Below are 22,126 nucleotides of genomic sequence, written 5' to 3'. Positions count from 1 at the left end.
TCCCAGGGTCCTGGGATCGAGCCCCACATCAGGTACCCTGCTTGGCGGGAAGCCTGCTTCTCCCTCTCCCACTCCCCCTGCTTGTGTTCCCTCTCTCACTGTGTCTCTCTCTGTCAAATAAATAAATAAATCTTTAAAAAAAAATAATTTTGGGCGCCTGGGTGGCTCAGTTGGTTAAGCGACTGCCTTCGGCTCAGGTCATGGTCCCGGAGTCCTGGGATCGAGTCCCACATCGGGCTCCCGGCTCAGCGGGGAGCCTGCTTCTCCCTCTGACCCTCTCCCCTCTCATGCTGTTTCTCTCTCAAATAAATAAATAAATAAAATCTTTAAAAAAAAAAAATAAAAAAAAAAATAAAAAAAAATAATTTTTAGGAGAGTAAAAGGGTCTAAAAAGACCAAAAAGTTTGAGAACCAGTGATTTATGTTTTTACATCTTATTTTGCTTTATATAGACAAATATTGCCTGAAGTTAGATTAAATTACACCAACTCTTTTTTTTTTTTTTTAGATTTTATTTATTTGAGAAAGCGAGAATGAGAGAGAGAGAACACATGAGAAGGGGAAGGGTCAGAGGGAGAAGCAGACTCCCTGCTAAGCAGGGAGCCTGATGCGGGACTCCATCCCGGGACTCCAGGATCATGACCTGCCAAAGGCAGTCGCTTAACCAACTGAACCACCCAGGTGCCCCTAAATTACACCAACTCTTATTAATGGATTTTTGTTCAACATTTATGTAATGATGATTTAACTTCTCTTTTCCCTTGTTCTGAGAAATGTTTGAGTTAGCTAGTACTTAACATTCTATGGGACCCCCAAGATGTTCCATAGTAATCTGTAACACAACTAGAACTTTCCATTATGAGATTTAATAGACATGCTGCCTGGGATTCTTTGTTTTCTTTTCTCTTTCTTTCTCTTTTCTTGGCTTTCTTTCTTTCTTTCAGATTTTATTTATTTATTTGAGAGAGAGAGCACAAGCAGAAGAGAGGGGCAGAGGGAGAGGGAGAAGCAGACTCCCCACTGAACAGGGAGCCCAATGCAGTGTTCGATCCCAAGATCCTGGGATCATGACCTGAGCCAAAGGCAGACACTTAACTGACTGAGCCACCCAGATGATGCCCCTGGGAAAGGATTTCTATATCAGATTTTTCATTTAACAGTGAGCAGGCTCTAAATGGAGAGAGAAACGGAAAAGGTTATATTGATAGTCGAGAAGCAAATAAGCAAAGATCCCTAACCCCTGTGGCAGGTAGATCCAGAGGACAACAGATTGAAGAATACTGCTACAAGTCCAGACCTTGGTGTCCCTTCAGATCAGAACTGTGTCCCACTTGCAGAATTTACTGCATTACTTAGAGTCTTAGCTTCCCCCCCTGCAATTGAATACAAACTATCCATCCCACAGGGTAGTTGTAAATAAACATTGGGTTGTATGTAAAGTGCTAGCACAGTGGCATGAACACAATGATTTGTTTTTCTTAGGTTAGTGGGGAGGGAGGGTCCTCTGAGAAGAAATGGAGAAAATAGTTGTTTCGCTTACTTCACAACTTAACCCAGTGAGAGTTCTGTTTGCGCCTTTTGTTTCCATGGTTGAGCCTTTTTCACAGCTCTTCGAAGGAAACTCTTGAAGAGGAATTTTTTATTTGAAAGTCCTCTGGTATCATAATCAAAATATTTTTATTCTATTTCTATAGCAAGAGAAGACCCGTTTCCATCCTCACTTCTGACAGTAACATCGTCGGAGAAAAACACGTTATCAGTAGCTTAGGGGCTAAACTCTCCCACAGTGTTACTGTGCAAAGAGAACAGCTGAAAAACCCACAGAGTAGAGGAAGTGGTGAGGTTTCTAAATTCAAAAAAGCTTCAAGGTCAGGAAATAGAGAAGTTTTACTGGAAGCCTAAACCTAAATACAGTTCAAAAGGAATAATTCCCAACTCACTGTAGTCCAGTTTTCTTTTCACTGACTCCTTTATGCTTAGTCAACACGTAAACGGGTACCAACGAAGTGGCAGTAGGCACAAAAAATTCAATTTAACAGACTTTTTTGTGTACACTCATGTGCGTTGGAAAGAGGGGAGCAGAAGGAAAGGCGGAGAGCTTCTGGGAGCCCGCCCGCTTTCCCGCCTTAACATTGAGGGGGCGGGGCCCGAGGCCGGGGCGGGGCGGGTTCTCCGTGCCCCTCCCACACGTATTTCGCCACTATCCCAACAGGCCTAGCGGCTAGGAGAGTCACGTGAGGGTGGGCGGTGGAGGTGGAGTATTCTCTCCGCTGGTTTTTCATCTCTATGATTATCAGAGGCGGGCGGCGTTGACCCAAGAGAATTGGCAGCTCTAGTGTGGACAGGTGAGTCCTGGGCTCTGAAGGATGTGAAGGGACAGCCATTTAGGGAGGGCGACAGGGAAGGCAGGGCGAAGCAGCTTAAGGGATCTGACCTCCGGGGCCGCCCGTTTGTCGGCTCTGGGATCAGGCGACTTCTCAGGTCTGGCGGCATAGCTGTCTTCCCTCTTGCGCTCAGCTCAGGGGCCTGAGAGGAGTCCTTAGTCGTGTCTGCTTCCAGTCCTCCGCTTTCCTTCAGCTCACCTCGTCCCATTTCGCTGTCCCGGGAGATCTGCCAGTGCCGAGTTCCCAACCGCAAGGTTCACTTGGGCGCAGTCGTCTCTCGCTTCTCGGACAAGCAGGAGACGCACAGGTATGTTTGACTGGTTCAGCTGGGATTTGTGGATGTGGGTGGAATTGGGTGATGGAGTTTACACTTAGATCTCTAATGGGTAGAAATATTAATCATTAAATCGAAAAAAAGAAGTAGAAAATCAGTGGGGACCCGAAGGAGCAAAACAAGTGCAGCCTTCTTGGACTATTCAGTTTTTATCTTTTCCAGTGTTTTCCTGTTCTCAGTCTCACTCAAGTTTCCTTCACCATTCCATCCTGGCCCACCATAGGATGTTTTGAGAATGAGCCGAGGGTTAACTCTGTGCGAATGTTGAGAGAAGAGTTTAAAACTGGCTGTTCTTTAAGTTGCTGTCTCTGCGATCTTACGGTTTTCTTTTACTTCCCTTTCAGATGCCTAAAAAGTATTGTAGGTATTTGTAAATATAAGCAGAATAACCATTTTGTGGCTAAGGGACTAGAGTAAAATATTCCCCCTGTGCATCTGGAAAGACCCATTTTCTTTGTTACTTTTATAAATGTTTTTATTTCAGTTTTTAAGGTGGTTTGGATATACCTTTGTTTATGTTAAAGCATTCCTTGGGGTCATGTGTGCAAGTGATCTAGCAGTAGAAGAAAGGAGTTTGCAGACAAAGTGTACCGATTTGGGGTTTGATAGATGTGGGAGAGTTAAGGTTTAGAGTTAAGTTAAACCATATGACTAATTAATAAAACGTCCACATCTTGAGGCATAGCTGTTGCCCAGGATGACGAACAAGCTGTCTTTCTGGAGTTGGACAAGGTAATGAGCTTGTTGAGTATCACCTTATCTAAAAACGTTTTAGAACCTGCCACTTGTTTGTAAGAAGATGCCTCTGGCCTCCAGATGCTCTCTGTAGTCACCCTTGATAGGTGATTATCTCTTCCACTTAAGAACATCACTCTGACTCTTAAAGGTAGAAAACAAACTGAGGGTTGCTGGAGGGAGGTGGGTATTACAGAGGGCACTTGTTATGATGAGGACTGGGTGTTGTATGTAAGTGATGAATCACTGAATTCTACTCCTGAAACCAATACTATACTATATGCTAACTAACTAGATTTTATTTTTTTATTTTTTATTTTTTTTTAAAGATTTTATTTATTTATTTGACAGAGACACAGAGGGAACACAAGCAAGGGGAGTGGGAGAGGGAGAAGCAGGCTTCCCGCTGAGCAGGGAGCCCGATGTGGGGCTTGATCCTGGGACTCTGGGATCATGACTTGAGCTGAAGGCAGACACTTAATGACTGAGCCACCCAGGCACCCCAACTAACTAGATTTTAAATAAAAATTGGAAGGAAAAAAAAGAACATCACTCTGGCCATCTGATTATGTCAAGAAAGTGTCATTGGCGCCTTCTGAGTGTCCTTACTGAAGATTATAAAACACAGAGTAATACTTACAAAAAGAGAAGATTCAGGAGTAGGTTCTGAGCTTAGGAAGAAAGGGAAAGAGTGATAGAAGCTAACAAAAGCAAGAGAATAAAAGCATGTATTGCTGTCTTCCTTTGTAATTTATAGACTATTTACTGTATTCAGTAGACCTGTTACATTCTCAGAGACTGACTTTCCTATATTTAAGAAGAAACAGTGGTATGTAACTTCTCCCATAATGCAATATTATGTAAAATAATTATAACTAAAAGATTTAACTGACCCTTCAGGTCTTATATTATTTAGAATTTATAGGACTAAAGTAATTGATAAAGTTATTAAACCTAATTTGGTCACTTTTTTTTTTTTTAAAGTAGGCTCCCTGCCTATCATGGAGCCCAGCTCGGGGCTTGAACTCAGGACCCTGAGATCAAGACCTGAGCTCAAGACCTGAGCTGAGCTCAAGAGTCAGAAGCCTAACCGACTGAGTCACCCAGGTGCCCCCTAATTTGGTCACTTTTAATCTTTAGTTTTAGTGAGTAATTTTTATAGTGGCTGTAAAACTTGCTGAAATGTTAACCAATTTTTTCCATATAGAATTGTTTCATATATTCCTTTTAAAAAGAGAAACTTTTTTTTTAAAGATTTTATTTATTTGACAGAGACACAGCGAGAGAGGGAACACAAGCAGGGGGAGTGGGAGAGGGAGAAACAGGCTTCCCGTGGAGCAGGGAGCCCAACACGGGGCTCGATGCCAGGACCCCGGGATCATGACCTGAGCCGAAGGCAGACGCCTAACGACTGAGCCACCCAGGCGCCCTGAGAACCATTTTTTTTTAAGAGAACCAATTTTTTTTTAAACTTTTACTCACAACCCCCCCCCCACTCAAAACAAAAAATGGCTTGTTTTTGTGCCAAGAGAAGAAGTTGATTCTTTTAAAATAGATTTTCTCTACACTTTGAAAATTATGATAAAATTGTTAATGCTTTTAAGACATTAAATATTGGTATCTGAGCATATTTGAGAAGAAAACAGGCAGTATTTTTTAATGTTTTATATTTCCTATTATAGAAGTGTATGTGCCTGTTTTTGAAAAATGGAAACATTATGGAAAATATAACATTGAAAGTCGAAATCCTAGTTTATCTTTTCCCCTGCCAGCAGGTAACCACTAGTTCCTTTTGGATATTTGGGAATCAGTATGGAAAAGTAGAGTCTCAAGTAAAACTCCCTGGGAGAGATGGTACTAATAGCATCAGGCTTACATCCTACAGCCTTAGAAACTCCAAAAGAGAGAGAACTTCCCTTTCTCTATGATTCCAACAGACTACCGTGTGGGAATTTCATTAACCTGACTGTGTCTTTGGGGCATCTGGGTGGCTCAGTTGTTAAACGTCTGCCTTCAGCTCAGGTCATGATCCCAGGGTCCTGGGATCGAGCGCCACATCGGGCTCCCTGCTCGGCGGGGAGCCTGCTTCTCCCTCTCCCACTCCCCCTGCTTGTGTTCCCTCTCTCGCTGTCTCTCTCTCTGTCAAAAAAAAAAAAAAAGTTGTGTTTAACCTGACTGTGTCATTGCCTATCCTAGAGGCAGTCTCTATGGCTAGAGTGACAGAATGCTTTGTGTAGTCAGGGTTGGCTCTTGTTCTCCCCATGGAGTGGGGTGTAGGCACACAGTTTTAAACCACATGAATTAAGAGTAAACAACATCGGGGCGCTTGGCTGGCTCAGTCGGTAAAGCATCCCCCTGTTGTTGTGGTTGTGAGTTTGAACCCATGTTGGATGTAGAGATTACTTAAAAAAAAAATTAGGCAACAAAAGTATGGTTCCTCTTTAGGAAAATTGAGGTGTCGTTTCCTGGAGAGGAGAGAAAGATTGCTGGACAGACAAAAAACATATGTTCACTGAAATGATTTTACGTGTATTTGTTTTTTTTTTAATTTAGAGAACTTGCTTTCCTTTCCCAATATAAATTAATTGTATTTTACAGTTTGAGTGTTATTTTTTTTAAATGTCTATTTTTTAAATGTCTTTTATTTTATTAACTAATGGAACTTGAAATTTAAACTCTTCAAGTAGTATATATTTGTTATATGTTTAGTACCTGTGCTCTGGAATGTTCAGTTTTTCTAACTTTATATTATATACACAAATATATTGTGTATTTAGCCCTTTTGTTAAAATCATTTATTGGTAAATATTTTTATTACTGTGGGTAAACTTGATTAACAAATTGCAGTTTATAAATAGTATGTAAAAATGTTCTGAGTAATTTAAGTATATGTAGTCAATATGGTTGAATGCTTGATTCTTTTAATTATTATGTGTTTAAAAACCTGTTAGTATAGAAACCACTTCATTTTGAGCATTGTATGAAAAATAAATGACTATAATTGTCACAAATTGCTGTCACTGGGTATTAACTTTAAAACTATAGTTAACATTAATGTCTGCTTTTGTATCTTTATGGATTATTCTGAGGGTTCATTATATATATTTTTTAAATTTAATTTTATTATGTTATGTTAATCACCATACATCATTAGTTTTTGATGTAGTGTTCCATGATTTATTGTTTGCATATAACACCCAGTGCTCCATTCAATACGTGCCCTCTTTAATACCCATCACCAGGCTAACCCATTCCCCCCACCCCCTGAGGGTTCATTATATTTTAAGAGAAAATATAATTGAAGTAACATTGTTTACTCCACTGTCTTGATTTTGTTTAGAAGAAAAGTTAGCAGTTCAATTCAGTAGACATTTGAGCTTAATTGCTACCACTGGTGTACACACTTTAGACAGATTTATATTCTTAAAACGCAATTCCATCATTTCTTGATGTTGAGCAGAATTTGAGTTTATTCCATTTGCAAAATAGAAATAATAATTCTTATAGGGGTCTTGTGAGGAGTAACTTAATGTATGCCAAGTGCCTAGGATGTAGTAAGGTTCTCATTAAATGTAATTGTTAGTAATAACAACAACAAGAAATAGTGTCTAAAAAGATTTTATCTCCCCAATTTCAGAATGTTTAGCCCCAGGAGTTTAAATGTAATTATAGGTGGTAAGGAATTAGTCAGATAGTTCTTTTTTCAGGTTTGTCTTTATTTTAGCAGGGTGTGTGTGTGTGTGTGTGTGTGTGTGTGTGTGTGTGTGTTGGCGGGGGTGGGGGGGCTTGAACTCACAATCCTGAGATCAAGACCTGAGCTGAGATCAAGAGTCGGACACTTAATCCACGTAAGCCACAATTTTAGCAGATTTTTAATTCCATGTTGCGCATATAGCAATGAACTAGAAAACTTTGTTTGAACTACATAATTATTGGTGGACTGCCCAAGTATTTGAAGATTGCCTGGTCCAAGTATGATGACTGTTAGCCTGGAGGGATTTATTGAGAGATTTTTGCACAAATTCTCAGTAAAGTTTAATATTAAGTAGAAGGTCTCACATTCCTTGACTATACAAAGGGAGCTAGGTGTTGAGCACCTTGGGTGTTCAAATCAGAATTTATGGTGACTTGTGGTTGTAGGCAGAAATAATAAAAATGGATTTGTTTTTCTTTTTAAGGAAAAGTTCAGGGTGATACTTCTGTGAAATAATGCTTTAAGAACATGTTATGTTGGACGCCTGCAGGAGGAAGAGATAACAGTTTGGAATGCTACTTGAAAAACCAAAAAAGGCAACTGTGGAATTGAATAATTGTGAAAAATGATTGACATTAAATATAATTAATGATCTGGCATTGGGAAGTTGGTAACTGCCATATTGGGAGGAGAGATGTTTTAGCCCTATTTATGAGAAAATAAATAACTAGAAATGGACTAATCTTTTTTCCCCCAAAACTAATAATCAGTTTTTGCAAATTGTAAACATTTCCTAGGCCAGTAATAAGTGCAGGGTGGGTTTTACTGACTATGAGAAAATTGAAACTTTAGTGTAATCTTGAATAAATATATTCCCATAATTCATGTCAGGTATACAAAAAATGTTTACATTTCTCTTCAAAGTGATTTAATGTTGGTCATTTAAAAGTTAAAGTTCCGGGGCGCCTGGGTGGCTCAGTCGTTAAGCGTCTGCCTTCGGCTCAGGTCATGATCCCGGGGTCCTGGGATTGAGCCCCACGTCGGGCTCCCTGCTCAGCGGGAAGCCTGCTTCTCCCTCTCCCACTCCCCCTGCTTGTGTTCCCTCTCTCGCTGTGTCTCTCTCTGTCAAATAAATAAATCAAATCTTAAAAAAAAAAAAAAGTTAAAGTGCCTATCCTAATACCTTGCTTGTTCAGAGTTGGACAGTTACTTGGTATCTATGATAAACACTATTTATAATTTTGCTTTTGCTTTTTAAAGTTTGTTCATTGAGTAATGGAATTAAATCTGCGCACTACTTTTTTCCTTTTTTAAAAAAATAAACATCAGTACTTTGTTTACTGTCCTGTTAGGATTAAGTGGGCATTCTATAACGTGACACATAAAGAGCATTAGAATTTAGCTTTAGGGGCGCCTGGGTGGCTCAGTCGTTAAGCGTCTGCCTTCGGCTCAGGTCATGATCCCAGGGTCCTGGGATCGAGCCCCGCATCGGGCTCCCTGCTCGGCGGGAAGCCTGCTTCTCCCTCTCCCACTCCCCCTGCTTGTGTTCCCTCTCTCGCTGTGTCTCTCTCTGTCAAATAAATAAATAAAATCTTAAAAAAAAAAAAAAAAAGAATTTAGCTTTAAAAAAGATCTTCCTTGACTTATAATGGGGATATGTTCGATAAGCCATTTTAAGTTGAAAATACCAGAGTGAAAAATGCATTTAATACACCTAACCTACTGAACGTCATAGCTTAGCCTAGCCTACCTTAAACATGCTCAGAACAATTACTTTAGCCTACATTGGGCAAAATCATCTAACACAAAGCCTGTTTTATAATGAAGTGTTGAATATCTCATGTAACTTACTGAATACTGAAAGTGAAAAACAGAATGGTTGTAAAGATCCAGAATGGTTGTAAGTGTGTTGGTTGTTTATTCTCTTCATCGCATGGCTGACTGGGAGCTGTGGCTTGCTGCTACTGCCCACCATCAGGAAAAAGTATTGTACCATGGGGGCGCCTGGGTGGCTCAGTTGTTAAGTGTCTGCCTTCAGCTCAGGTCATGATCCCGGGGTCCTGGAATCTAGCCCCACGTTGGGCTCCCTGCTCCGCAGGAAGCCTGCTTCTCCCTCTCCCACTCCCCCTGCTTGTGTTCCTGCTCTCGCTGTGTCTCTCTCTGTCAGATAAATAAATAAAATCTTTAAAAAAAAAAAAAGTATTGTACCATGTATCATTAGCCTGAGAAAAGTTCAAAATTCAAAATTGGAAGTACGATTTCTACTGAATGCCTATCACTTTTGCACCATTGTAATGTTGAAAAATCCAAAGTCACACCGTCGTGATTTGTGGACCATCTGTATATCTTTCTAGTTTAGCTCTTAGGACTCTACCATGCCTTCCCCCATGTTCTAGTCATAGTGAACTACTTTTTGCTCCCCCCAACAAGCCATGCCTTTTTGTGGGTTTTTTTTTTGTCGTCGTTGTGTTTGGAATGCCTCACCACCATCCTGCCATCTCTCAACTGGTGAGCTGCTGTTCATCTTTAAACTACATTGAGTTGTTCTTCAATTTGTAAAACTTTCCTCTACCCTCAAGTGGTTATTATTATTTTTTTTGGTGGTTCCTGTAATAATTATTTTTACCTTTTAAAAATATTCTTACTTTGTGGAACAGTTGCATGTATTTTTCTATCAGATGGAGTGATTCTTGATGCCAGAAACAAGTCTTATTCATCAAAATATCCTGAACATGCAACAGAGTGCCTGTAGTCTATACAAGGTCAGAACATGTTTGGTGAATATATGAGTAAGATACTTCATCTGCTTTAAAAATCAGAATAGATATAATCCAATAGATTAAGTCTGCACACTGTAACCTGTATCAGCCTGATGCATTTAGAAAACTTACTTGGATACTTCTAGTAAATTCCATCCACACATTCTACCACACATGAGTAAACGTGTATACCAAGGCACTGGAGAGAGAGAGAGGAAAAACATTCCATTCATTAAGGAGCTCACAGTCTAGTGGTAGAGACAGACCAATGAATTGATAATTACAACTTAGATTATGCTAATTAAGATTCAAATTAAAAACTCAGTTTATCAGTTTCAGTAGACATCAGATGCTCAGTAGCCACATGTGGCTAGTGCTTACTGTATTGAACAGTAGATATAAAATATTTCTGTTATTGCAACACATTCTATTTGACAGAGCTGTTGCAGAACATTATACACTTGAACCTACATTCTCTAGTTTCAGATGATAGTTAATATTCATTTCAATCATATTCTTTATTCAAATTAAACTTGCTTTTAGATTTGAAAGTTGTATTTTTATAAATTATCAAGTGGATTTATAGTACACTTCAAATACAGCAGCATTGCTCATTTTTTCAGGTCTTTGATCAGTGACAGCATTTAAATTAAGTAGTTTCAGAATTTGATTTTTAACTTCAGCATTGATAACATCTGACTTTCTATCCTAATAATTCCTGAGATAGCAGTGAATCATAATGGTTAAGAACAATGGCTTTGGGATCAGAGAAACTTCTCTGTCATCTATTGGCTGTGACCTTAGGCAAATTTCTTAAAAGCATTGAGTTGTGGCGTCCTTGGTAAAATAGGAGTAATAACAATACTTATTGCAAGGGTTATAGAGGATTAAATAAGGCAACGTATATTAGGCATTTAGCGTGGTACCCCTCACAGTGTTCATTAAATGCTAGCATTAAAGAGAGTTTTGAACAACCAGATGTTTATTTTTTTTAGATTTTTATTTATTTATTAGAGAGAAAGAGAGAGAGCATGAGAAGGGGGGAGGTCAGAGGGAGAAGCAGACTCCCTGCTGAGCAGGGAGCCCGATGCAGGACTCAATCCCAGGACTCCAGGATCATAACCTGAGCCGAAGGCAGTCGCTTAGCCAACTGAGCCACCCAGGCGCCCCTGAACAACCAGATGTTTAAAAGAAAACCAACTTATTAGGAAGTTGGAGAAATTGGAATAGAGACTAGGTATTAGAACATACCAAACAAAGAAAGTGAAATTTGTTAAGTGTAAGAGTGACATGATCGTGTGGAAGGAAAAGTCCGTATTTTTGGAGACATACTAAAATATATAGCAGTGAAATGACAGAATGTCTGAGAGTTGCTGAAAAATAATTCACAAAGACTTAAGAATAAAAGAGACAGAAAAATTGGTTTTAATATCCATTTCTGGTGAAGAAAGAATAACAGGTACCACATGTACCTTCCTGCCTGAAACAGCTTAAAAAGGCAGATGAAATATACAGAACAGTGGTTTCCTAGATTTTGGACATTGTACAGCAAAGGGAAGTGATCCCTGAGAGATGGGAAACAAAAGGGGTGAGTTCTGTGACTGCTCTGGTTTGCTGTCTGGAAAGTTTCCCGGCTGTGGGGGATCCCATCCAGAGAGCACAGTGGTCTCCTTGAATTGAGTCAGTCTGGGGAGGTCAAGGCAGGTGGAGTTTGCAGAGCAGAATACTAGAGATGAGAAAGCTAAAAGGAGACTTCCACTCAAGTATTCAGCTGAGAACTATGATCAGTGCATACATGTGAGGAAACTACTGAGGTTAGGAAAAGAACCACCTGAAAAGAATAGTGAACAGTACTCGGAGTTTCTGCAGAGGCAGAAATCATGTTCTTTCCTACCAGCCAGAGTGGAAAATGTCTTAACAGGTCATCATGTAGACTACTCATGAGGGCTTTGTCTTAGTAGTGGGATAAAATTCAGAGCTCCAGCCCAACCTAGAAAGCTTAAATGCAAGACCTGAAAGGGTCAGACTGTTTCCAAGAAACTTAATTATGTCCCAGAACTAAGCTCAAGAATAGATATTGGAATACAAAATATCCAACACCCAACAAGGTAGAATTCACAGTGTCTGGCATGCAATCAGAAATACTAAGCATACAAAGGAACAGGAAAATATGACTGACCTATGATGACAAGAAAAAAAAGTCAAAACCAAAACAAGTGACAGGTGATAGAATTAGTAGAGAGGGATATTAAAACAGTTTTTATAATTATATTTCATATGCTTAAGAAACTAGAAGAAAGATTAAAAGAATTTTTTTTTTAAAGATTTTATTTATTCTTAAGAGACAGAGAGAGAGGCAGAGGGAGAAGCAGGCTCCCCGCTGAGCAGGGAGCCCGATGCGGGACTCGATCCCAGGACGCTGGGATCGTGACCTGAGCCGAAGGCAGACGCTTAACCATCTGAGCCACCTAGGCGCCCAAGAATTTTTTTTTTTAGAGAGCATGTAGGAGCAGGGGGTGGGGGGGAGGGACAGAGGGAGAGGGAAAGAATCTCAAGCATACTTAATGCAGGGCCTTACTTGGGGCTTGATCTCAGGACCAACCCCCCCCCCCTTTTTTAAGATTTTATTTGTTAGAGAGCACACGCAAGCGCACACAAGCAGGGGGAGCGGCAGACAGAGGCAGAGGGAGAAGCAGTCTCCCTGCTGAGCATGGAGCCGGATGTGGGACTCGATCCCAGGATCCTGGGATCATGACCTGAGCTGAAGGCAGATGCTTAACCGACTGAGCCACCCAGGCGCCCTCGATCTCAGGACCTTTATTAGATCATAACCTGAGCTGAAATTAAGAGTCAGACACTTAACCAACTGAGCCACCCAGGTGCTCCCAGAAAGATTGAGTATGTTAAATAGAAACATGAAGATAAAAAAAGACCAAAATGTAGTGGGGGAGGTTGTGCATGTGCAGGGATAGGGGGTATGTGGGAACTCCTTGTACCTTACACTCAGTTTTGTTGTGAACCTAAAACTGCTCTAAAAAATAAATTTTACTGGGGTGCCTGGGTGGCTCATTCAATTAAGTGTCTGCTTTCGGCTCGGGGCATGATCCCAGGACCCTGGGATTGTGCCCTGCATCTCTCCCCCTGCTCATGCTCTCTCTGTTAAATAATTAAAATATTTTAAAAAGATAAAATTAATTAAAAAGAAAAAGACCAAAATGGAACTTTTGGAGATGGAAACTATAATGTCTGAGATGAAAAAATACACTAGGTGGGATTAATGGCAGATTAGACATTAGGGGAGAAAATTATGCCAAAGCTCATAAAATATACAAAATAATCTATGAAGAGTTTTTTTTTTTTAAGATTTTATTTATTTGACAGAGAGAGACACAGCGAGAGAGGGAACACAAGCAGGGGGAGTGGGAGAGGGAGAAGCAGGCTTCCCGCCAAGCAGGGTACCCGATGTGGGGCTCGATCCCAGGACACTGGGATCACGACCTGAGCCGAAGGCAGACACCCAACGACTGAGCCGCCCAGGCGCCCCAATCTATGAAGAGTTCTTAATTTGAATTTGATTATGCTTTTATTTTCTTTAAAGATTTATTTATTTTTGAGAGAGCAAGGGAGCAAGTGGGTGGAGGGGCAGAGGGAGAGGGAGAGAGAGAATCTCCAGCAGACTCCCCGCTGAGTACAGAGCTTGACATGGAGCTCGATCTCATGACCCTGAGATCATGACCTGAGCTGAAACCAAGAGTCAGACGCTTAACTGACTGAACCACCCAGGTGCCCATCGAATCAAGCTTTTAGATGTAACTTGAGTATATAGGAAATAAAGGGACTGGAGAAACATTTAGACCATACTAGGAGGAAGCAACTAGATAAATCCAGAATTTGAGAAATGATGCAATATAGTTGCTCTGTTCTCCTTTTTTTCCTCCCCGACCCATCACTGGCATCATCCATCTACTTTCCATTTTTATGAATTTCACTACTGTCATAAATGGAATCTTAAATTATTTGTCTTTTTGTGACTGGCTTATTTCACGTAATGTCTTTAAGATTGATCCATTTTGTAGGATGTATCAGAATTCCCTTCCTTTTTTATTTTTATTTTTATTTTTTTTATTTATTTTTTTTTTTAAAGATTTTATTTATTTATTTGAGAGAGAGAGAATGAGAGAGAACACATGAGAGGGGGGAGGGTCAGAGGGAGAAGCAGACTCCCCGCCGAGCAGGGAGCCCGATGTGGGACTCGATCCCGGGACTCCAGGATCATGACCTGAGCCGAAGGCAGTCGCTTAACCAACTGAGCCACCCAGGCGCCCAGAATTCCCTTCCTTTTTTAAAAAATTGTTTTTGTTGTGGTAGAATACACAATATAAAATTAACCATCTTAACCATTTTTAAGCGTAGAATTCAGTGGTATTAAGTACATTCAGATTCTTGTGATACCATCACCAACATCCATCTCCAGAACTTGCAAACATATATTAAATACATCCATTAAGTAGTAACTCTCTATTACCACTTCCGCGCCCCCCCCGCCCGGGCCCTGGTAGCCATGATTCTGCTTTCTGCCTCTGTGATTTTGACTACTCTAGGTACCTCATATAAGTGGAATCATACAGTGTTTATTTTGTTGAAACTGACTTTTTTTTTTTTACTTCGCATAATGTTCTCAAGATTCATCCATGTTGTATCGTTTGTCAGAATTTCCTACCTTTTAATGGTTGAATAATATTCCATTGTATGTATAAACCATATTTTGTTTATCCATTCATTTCTTGAAGGGCACTTGGGTCGCTTCCACTTTTTGGTTATTGTGAATAATGCTGCTATGAGGGGCGCCTCGGTGGCTTGGTTGGTTGAGTGTCTGATGCTTGGTTTTGGCTGGGGTCATGCATGATCTTGGGGTCGTGGGATCGAGCCCCATGTTGAGCCCTGTGTTGGGCTCCCTGCTCAGTGGGGAGTATGCTCGAGGTGCTCTCTCTCGCTCTCTTCCCCTCCCCAAACCCACATGTTCTCTCTCTCTCTCTCCCTCTTTCTCTCTAAATAAAATAAAATAAAATAAAATAAAAATAATGCTGCTTTGAGTATGGGTGTGCAAATATCCCTTCAAAGTCTCTGCTTTCAATTCCTTTGGATATATTCTCCAAAGTAGAATTGCTGGATCATATGGTAATTCTGTATTTAATTTTTTGAGGAACTGCTATACTGTTTTCCATAGCAGCTGCACCATTTTATATTCCCATCAACGGTGTACAAAGATTCCAATTTCTCTAATACTTGTTTTTTCTGTTCATTTCCTTGATTAGAATGGCAAGATTTATGGTTAGAGTCTTACTTTGCATTTTGATTGTTTGCATTAAAAGAAAGATATTTAGGTGTAATATATTTATATAATGTCTTAGGGAAATTTATGTTACGTAATACAGTTTTTATTTGAATTATCACCATCAGCAGCATCCTGTTGTTAACTTCCAAACAAATATTTATTCATAATTTACTGTGTTAGACACTGTGTTCAACTTTATACAAGCATTCTCTCATTTAATCCTCCTCATAGACATTTGCAGTAAGTACTATTATCCCTGTTTTATGGAAGCATAAAGTTGCCAAGTCAGGAATCAAACACAAATCTGACTGACTTCAAGATTAATGGCCAGTAAGAGGTCAAGTTAGTAAGTTCTAGTATCTAGAATTAATGAATTAGCTAGATTACCTTTTTTTTTTTTTAAGATTTTATTTATTTATTTGACAGAGACACAGCGAGAGAGGGAACACAGCAGGGGAAGTGGGAGAGGGAGAAGCAGGCTTCCTGCTGAGCAGGGAGCCTGATGTGGGGCGATGTGGGGCTCGATCCCAGGACCCTGGGATCATGACCTGAGCCGAAGGCAGACGTTTAACGACTGAGCCACCCAGGCGCCCCTTAGCTAGATTACCTTGGTACAACTTTCTGGTCCTCAGCTTATAAAAACAAAAGAGAACAAAACAAAATACACAACAACAATACAAACTTACCTACATGTTCAGTAAAGCTTTAATTTATGATCTAATTTTGCTAATTAAATCCTAAAGTTGAAAATAACATCTTCAAGTAAGCAAAGGAAAATCTTTTTTTTTTTTTAAAGATTTTATTTATTTATTTGAGAGAGAGAGAGCACATGAGAGTGGGGAGGGTCGGGAGGGTCAGAGGGAGAAGCAGACTCCCTGCGGAGCAGGGAGCCCGATGTGGAACTCGATCCAGGGACTCCAGGATCATGACCTGAGCCGAAGGCAGTCGTTTAACCAACTGAGCCACCCAGGCGCCCCAAAGGAAAATCTTAAAAAAAAAAAAAAAAGTACCTGGGGAATAGAAATTGGAATAAAGATAAAAAAGGTAGGACAGTATCCAGTGAAATATCTAATATTGCTGTCAGCCTAGCAGGTTGATTTCTAGAGAGAACATAAATACAGACAGATTGTTATAAAGGAGTATCTATAAAGATGTCTGCTGCTGTGAAGACTAAAAAAAAAGTTCCACTGAAATTGTTATTTATGTAGAAAGAGACTTCCTTTGGCAGGAATATATATTATTCTTGCACATTGGTCCATAGCAGTGATCAATTCTTTGCTGTTGAACGGGACTCTGAGTAACATATCATGGACCCACAGTTGAGTTCTGACATGGAATTATTGTTCATTTTAATCCTGGCACCCCATTTTCCATATCTGAAAATCAAATATAGTGCAAATGAAAGATATTCATTGGAGCTCTTATAAAATATAAAGTTCTGTGCAAACAAGGTGACATGGTTATCAAATATTGATTCCTTTGTTCTGTCTTCACATATCATTTCTATATCACAGGAGGATTTAGAGCTTTTAATTTAATAGGGAAGCCTGTAAAGTATCCTAACTCCGGGTTCTATAGTGCTTGTAATACACTATTGTTGATCAAAGCTTTATATTTTCCTTATTTAAAAAACATTTGCTCTTTCTGCAGTCAGTCTCAGACTTTTGTAGAGTTAGGCTTAGTCAACTGGTACTTTTATGATACGTTTCCATGTTAAAGCTTTATGGACAAAGCAAACAGACTTAGCAATGAATGAATTAGCTAATTAACAAATTACAAATAGGGACATGGTTTCAATAGACCATTTAGGTTTATGCTGTTGTATGATTAGATTAACTCAACCTAATAACAGCTTATTGAATGGTTGAGTGTCTTTTTTTTTTTTTTTTAAAGATTTATTTATTTATTTGATAGAGAGAAACAGCCAGAGACGGAACATAAGCAGAGGGAGTGGGAGAGGGAGAAGCAAGCTTCCTGCTGAGCAGGGAGCCTGATGCAGGGCTCATCCCAGGACCCTGGGATCATGACCTAAGCCGAAAGCAGATGCGTAAGGACTGAGCCACCCAGGCACCCCTGAATGGTTGAGTGTCATTAAAATAGAATTTTATATTATCTATATTACATATAGATATAGCATATATAAAGAAGACTACATGAAACATATATGTATACTTTAAAGAATAGTTATAAAAGTGAACCATGTAGGTAACCATCATCCAAGCCAAAAAAGAACATTCCCATCACCTGAGAAGTCCCCCATGTGCCTTTTCCTAATCACAGCCCTTTTCAGGAGACAAATTACCACCCACAATTTTGGTGATAATCATAGTTATGTGTATCATTACATACTTTATTCGTTTTGCCTTTTTGGGGGCCATATATATATTCTTCATGATTTGCTTCTTCACTCAACATTACATTTGTGAGACTTAATCATTTGTTACTTGTAAAGCATTTTTGGAGGGATGCAAATTTTCCTAAAATTGATCTTGTGATTCTCTATCTTCTTTTTTCTTTTATTTATTTTTTAGTAATCTCTATATCCATTGTGGGGCTCGAACTCATGACTCCCCAGATCAAGAGTCGCATGCTCTTTTGACAGCCAGCCAGGTGCCTCTCAATTTTTTTTTTTTCTTTTTTAGGGACTATTAATAAAGTTTGGTTGTTAGTCCTTTGATGGTTATATGAGTAGCAACTGTTTTGTCCCTCTGTGGACTTGGTAGTGTTTTTTGATGTAATCTTTTATATTGTTTTTGTGGTATCTTTTATGATGCCTTGTGTGTTGTTTTATGGTTGCTTTTAATATACTTTATCAGTTTTTTATATTTATTTTTTTGTATTGTTTTAAGTTTTCTTATTGTAATGTCATAGAGATGTTCTCTTATATCATCAGTTAGAAACTTTACATTTTTTTTCCTTGTATATTGAATGTTTAATCCACTTAGAACTGATATTTGTGTATTGTGAATCCATTTAATTCTTTCCCTATGCATACTCAATGTTCCAGGCTCATTTATTGGGTAGTCTTCCTTGTCCTACTGATTTGGTATCCCACCTCTGTCATGCTTGAAGTATCTATTTATGTGGATATGTCCTAGGGCTTTAAAGGTTTTTTTGTTGTTCTATTTGTACCTCTGTGGCAATATCACATTGTCTTAGATACTAAGATTTGTAATTAGTTTAAATGTTAGAGTAGGTTCTCCTATCTTGAAGTTGTTTTTTTTTTTTCCTTCCTAAGCATGTCTTAGTTTTTCTTGTCCTTTTGTACTTCTATATTCATTTTAGGGTCAGTTTGTCAAGGTCCACTAAAATCCCATTGAGATTTTCATTGGGATTGCATTGACAGTGTAGTTTAGCTTGGGGAGAATTGCCATCTTTACAAAATTTTGCTGTTCAGTTTATTAGCATTATACTACATTTATTTAGGTCTCCTTTAAGGAGGTCTTTCAATGAGGTCTACTAATTTTCTCTATCAATTTTTGCACATCTTTTATTAGACTTATTCCTAGGTCCTTAATAGTTTTGCTTTTTCTATTTTAATTTAATTTTATTTTTAAAAAAGATTTTATTTATTTATCTGAGAGAGAGCAAGAGAGAGAACAAGAAGGGGGGGATGGTCAGAGGGAGAGGGAGAAGCTGACAGCCTGATGTGGGACTCAGTCCCAGGACCGTGGGATCATGACCTAAGCCAAAGACAGACACTTAACAGACTAAGCCACCCAGGTGCCCTAAGTATGTTTTTAGAGAGAGAGAGAGAGAGTGTGTGTGCAAGCAGAGGGAGGGGCAGAGGAAGAGGGAGAGAATCCCAAGCAGACTCCCTGCTGGGCACAGAGCCTCACATGGGGCCGGATCTCATGACCCTGAGATCATGACCTGAGCTGAAATCAGGAGTTGAGCACTTAACCGACTGAGCCACCCACACACCCCACTAAGTATTTTCTTTTAAATAGTGTGTCCCACAAGTATTTTATAAAAGCAACTATATTGAGATTTATTGAAGTATAGTTTACTTACAATAAAATTTACCCTTTTTTTGTATACTTGAAGTTTCAATAAACACAATCATGTATTTACCACAATAATCAAGATATAGGGCAGTTCCTTTTACCCCCAGAAATTGCCTTATGCTCCTCTGTAGCCAACCTCTTCTTCTAATTTCCACCCCTGGCAACCCGATCTGTTTCCTGTTAGGGTTTTGCCTTTTCTACAGTGTCATACAAATGGAATCATACAGTATATAACTTGGCTTTTAAGACTGGTTTAAGGGGCGCCTGGGTGACACAGTCAGTTGGGCATCCAGCTCTTGGTTTAGACTCAGGTCATGATATCAGGGTCCTGGGATGGAGCCCTTCCTCGGGGTCTGTGCTCAGCAAGGAGTCTGCTTGTCCCTCTTCCTTTGCCCCTCCCCCCAGCTCTCTCTCTCCCTCTCTCTAAAATAAATAAAAAAATAAACTCTAAAACTGCTTTAAAATTATTATATAGTAAAATTAAGTTTTTTCTCTTGGTGTACAGTTCTATGAAATTTAATATATTAATTTTAATAATATAGATTCATTTTACTACCACCTCAGTAGGATACAGAAAAGTTCTCAACCCTCTCATACCCTCCTCCACCTCTGTTTCTTGGCAGCTTACTGATAAGTTCTTATCAATAGTTTTTTCTTTTTAAGAATGTATATACATGGAATCATACAGTATGTTATCTTTGAGACTGGCTTCTTCCAATATAATGCCTTTGAGATTCATCCAAGTTGTTGTATGTATCAAGAGTTCATTCCTTTTTTTTTTTTTTTTAAAGATTTTATTTATTTATTTGAGAGAGAGAGAATAAGAGACAGAGAGCACGAGAGGGAAGAGGGCAGAGGGAGAAGCAGACCCCCCGCTCAGCAGGGAGCCCAATGCGGGACTCAATCCCGGGACTCCAGGATCATGACCTGAGCCGAAGGCAGTCGGTTAACCAACTGAGCCACCCAGGCGCCCGAGTTCATTCCTTTTTAATTGCGGTTATATTCCATTGTATTGTTATGCTGCAGTTTATCCATTCAGCTGATGGAAGATATTCGAGTTATTTCTAGATTTTGGCAATTAAAATAAATGTAAACCTTCAAATACAGGTTTTATGTGAGCACAAGTTTTCATTTCTTCAGGGTAAATACAAAGGAGAATTGTTGGGTCATATGATAAATACATGTTAAATGTTATGAGAAAATGTCAAACTGTTTCCAGAGTGGAGGTACCATTTTGCATTCCCAACAGCAATGTATGAAAGTTTCACTTGTTTGGCATTCTTGCTGCATATAATATTGTCAGTAATTTTTCTTTTAACCAAGTAGGTATATAATGGTATCTCATTGTGGTCTTAATTTGCATTTTGCTAATGGCTAAGGATGTTGACTATCTTTTTACGTGCTCATTTATTTAGGAATAGAGCTGCTAAGAATATTAATTTACAGGTTTTTGTGTGTGAACATGTTTTCATTTCTCTGTGGTAATTACCTAAATTCAGCTAGAATTTTTCATACATTGCTAAAAATCAAGTTTGTGGTAGTGCAAGGGTATGGAATCTCTAGAAACCATAGACAGAGGAGAGTTCACACTCACTTGCAGGCTCTTTTCAGTAGATCTTACCCAGAAGCTTACCTGTAACACTGGGGCCTTAAAGGGCAGGAGACAAAGTGCCTCCCAAGGATTCCGGCCTGTAGTAGGGAGCATGCAGTACAGTGAGAAAAGCAAAAAGCTCAATTCAGATCTAAATAACAAAGCCTTAAACCACTGGGGAAAGATAGCAAACCCTGTCACCTCAGGTGAAAATCCATTGAATCTAGAGGAGGGGAAAAGAAAAATCCTCAACCCCTGAGGGAGGGGCAGAAAACTGTCAGAAGCCTAAATTATCAGAAGTCTGTATCTGAGGAGAGACAGGGCCGTAAGACCCAGGAGCCTGGGATCATGACCTGAGCCGAAGGCATAAGTTTCTCCTGAAAGTTGTGGCTATCCCAGGACAATAAGAGAACCCATCACCAGGCTAGCACACACCAAATAACAAGCACTCAGGAAAAATGACATGGATTATCTGCAAAGGAACAAAGATAAGAATTACAGCAAACTTCTAGGGCGCCTGGGTGGCTCAGATGGTTAAGCGTCTGCCTTCAGCTCAGGTCATGATCCCAGGGTCCTGGGATCGAGCCCCACATCAGGCTCCTGGCTCAGTGGGGAGCCTGCTTCTCCCTCTCCCTCTGCTTCTCTCCCTGCTCATGCTCTCTCTGTGTCTCAAATGAATTAAAAAAAAAAAAAAAAAAAATTAAAAAAAGGAATTAAGGGAAAAATACAATTTTAAAAGACAAATAAATAAAATTAAATAAGCAAAGTGGAAAGAATAAAAATGAAATGGGATGGCTTACAAGATATAAAACCAAGGAATGCTTGATGGTGTGGTCAAGCACCAATGTTAAGGAGTAGGTTTACTAAAGAAAAAGCAGACATGGGCAGTCATATACCCATTAAAAAAAAAACCCTAAAGGTTTTTATATATTCTAAGAAATTTGGACTCTCTTGCTGCATGTAGCAATACTACAATATACATTAGGATCTTTATGGCTGCAGATCAATATATCCAAAACTTACATTATAAAAATTTAGCAAAGGCCTGAGAAAATACTTTATAAACTCTTTTGTGCCAATGCAAAGAAGAATTAAAAAAAAAATTGGGGGAGTTCTGGATTTTTCTTAAGGGAATGGAGGCTAGTCTGATGGTGTTCATCTCATGTAGCAATTGTGTATAATTATTACAGTATAAAAACCTACTCTCTGCTGTACCAAGTCTGAATTACCTCAGTTAATAAACAAGGAAACCTACGACTTCCTAACCAAGTATTATTTGTTGCTAAA

General features: G+C 39.3%; 1 protein-coding gene across 6 annotated transcripts in view; it reads left to right on the top strand.

The window, feature by feature from the left end:
- Positions 1 to 2,240: 2,240 nt before the first annotated feature.
- Positions 2,241 to 22,126, top strand: part of MICU1 (mitochondrial calcium uptake 1) — a 238,907-nt gene continuing 219,021 nt past the window's right edge. For 3 of the 6 annotated variants that reach the window (XM_021699546.1, XM_021699542.1, XM_044916491.1), the window contains exons 1-2: positions 2,334 to 2,345; positions 2,560 to 2,691. The gene's annotated coding sequence lies outside the window, so the exon portion shown is untranslated. Of the gene's footprint in view, positions 2,346 to 2,559; positions 2,692 to 22,126 lie in introns of all 6 variants that reach the window. The other 3 variants (XM_021699547.1, XM_021699544.1, XM_021699543.1) reach the window with 2 other exon arrangements.

Source organism: Neomonachus schauinslandi, chromosome 6 (genome assembly GCF_002201575.2).
Source record: "Neomonachus schauinslandi chromosome 6, ASM220157v2, whole genome shotgun sequence".
NCBI classification, from domain to species: Eukaryota; Metazoa; Chordata; class Mammalia; order Carnivora; family Phocidae; genus Neomonachus; species Neomonachus schauinslandi.
Note: the sequence above shows the minus strand (reverse complement) of the source record. Positions and strands in the feature narration are given on the sequence as shown.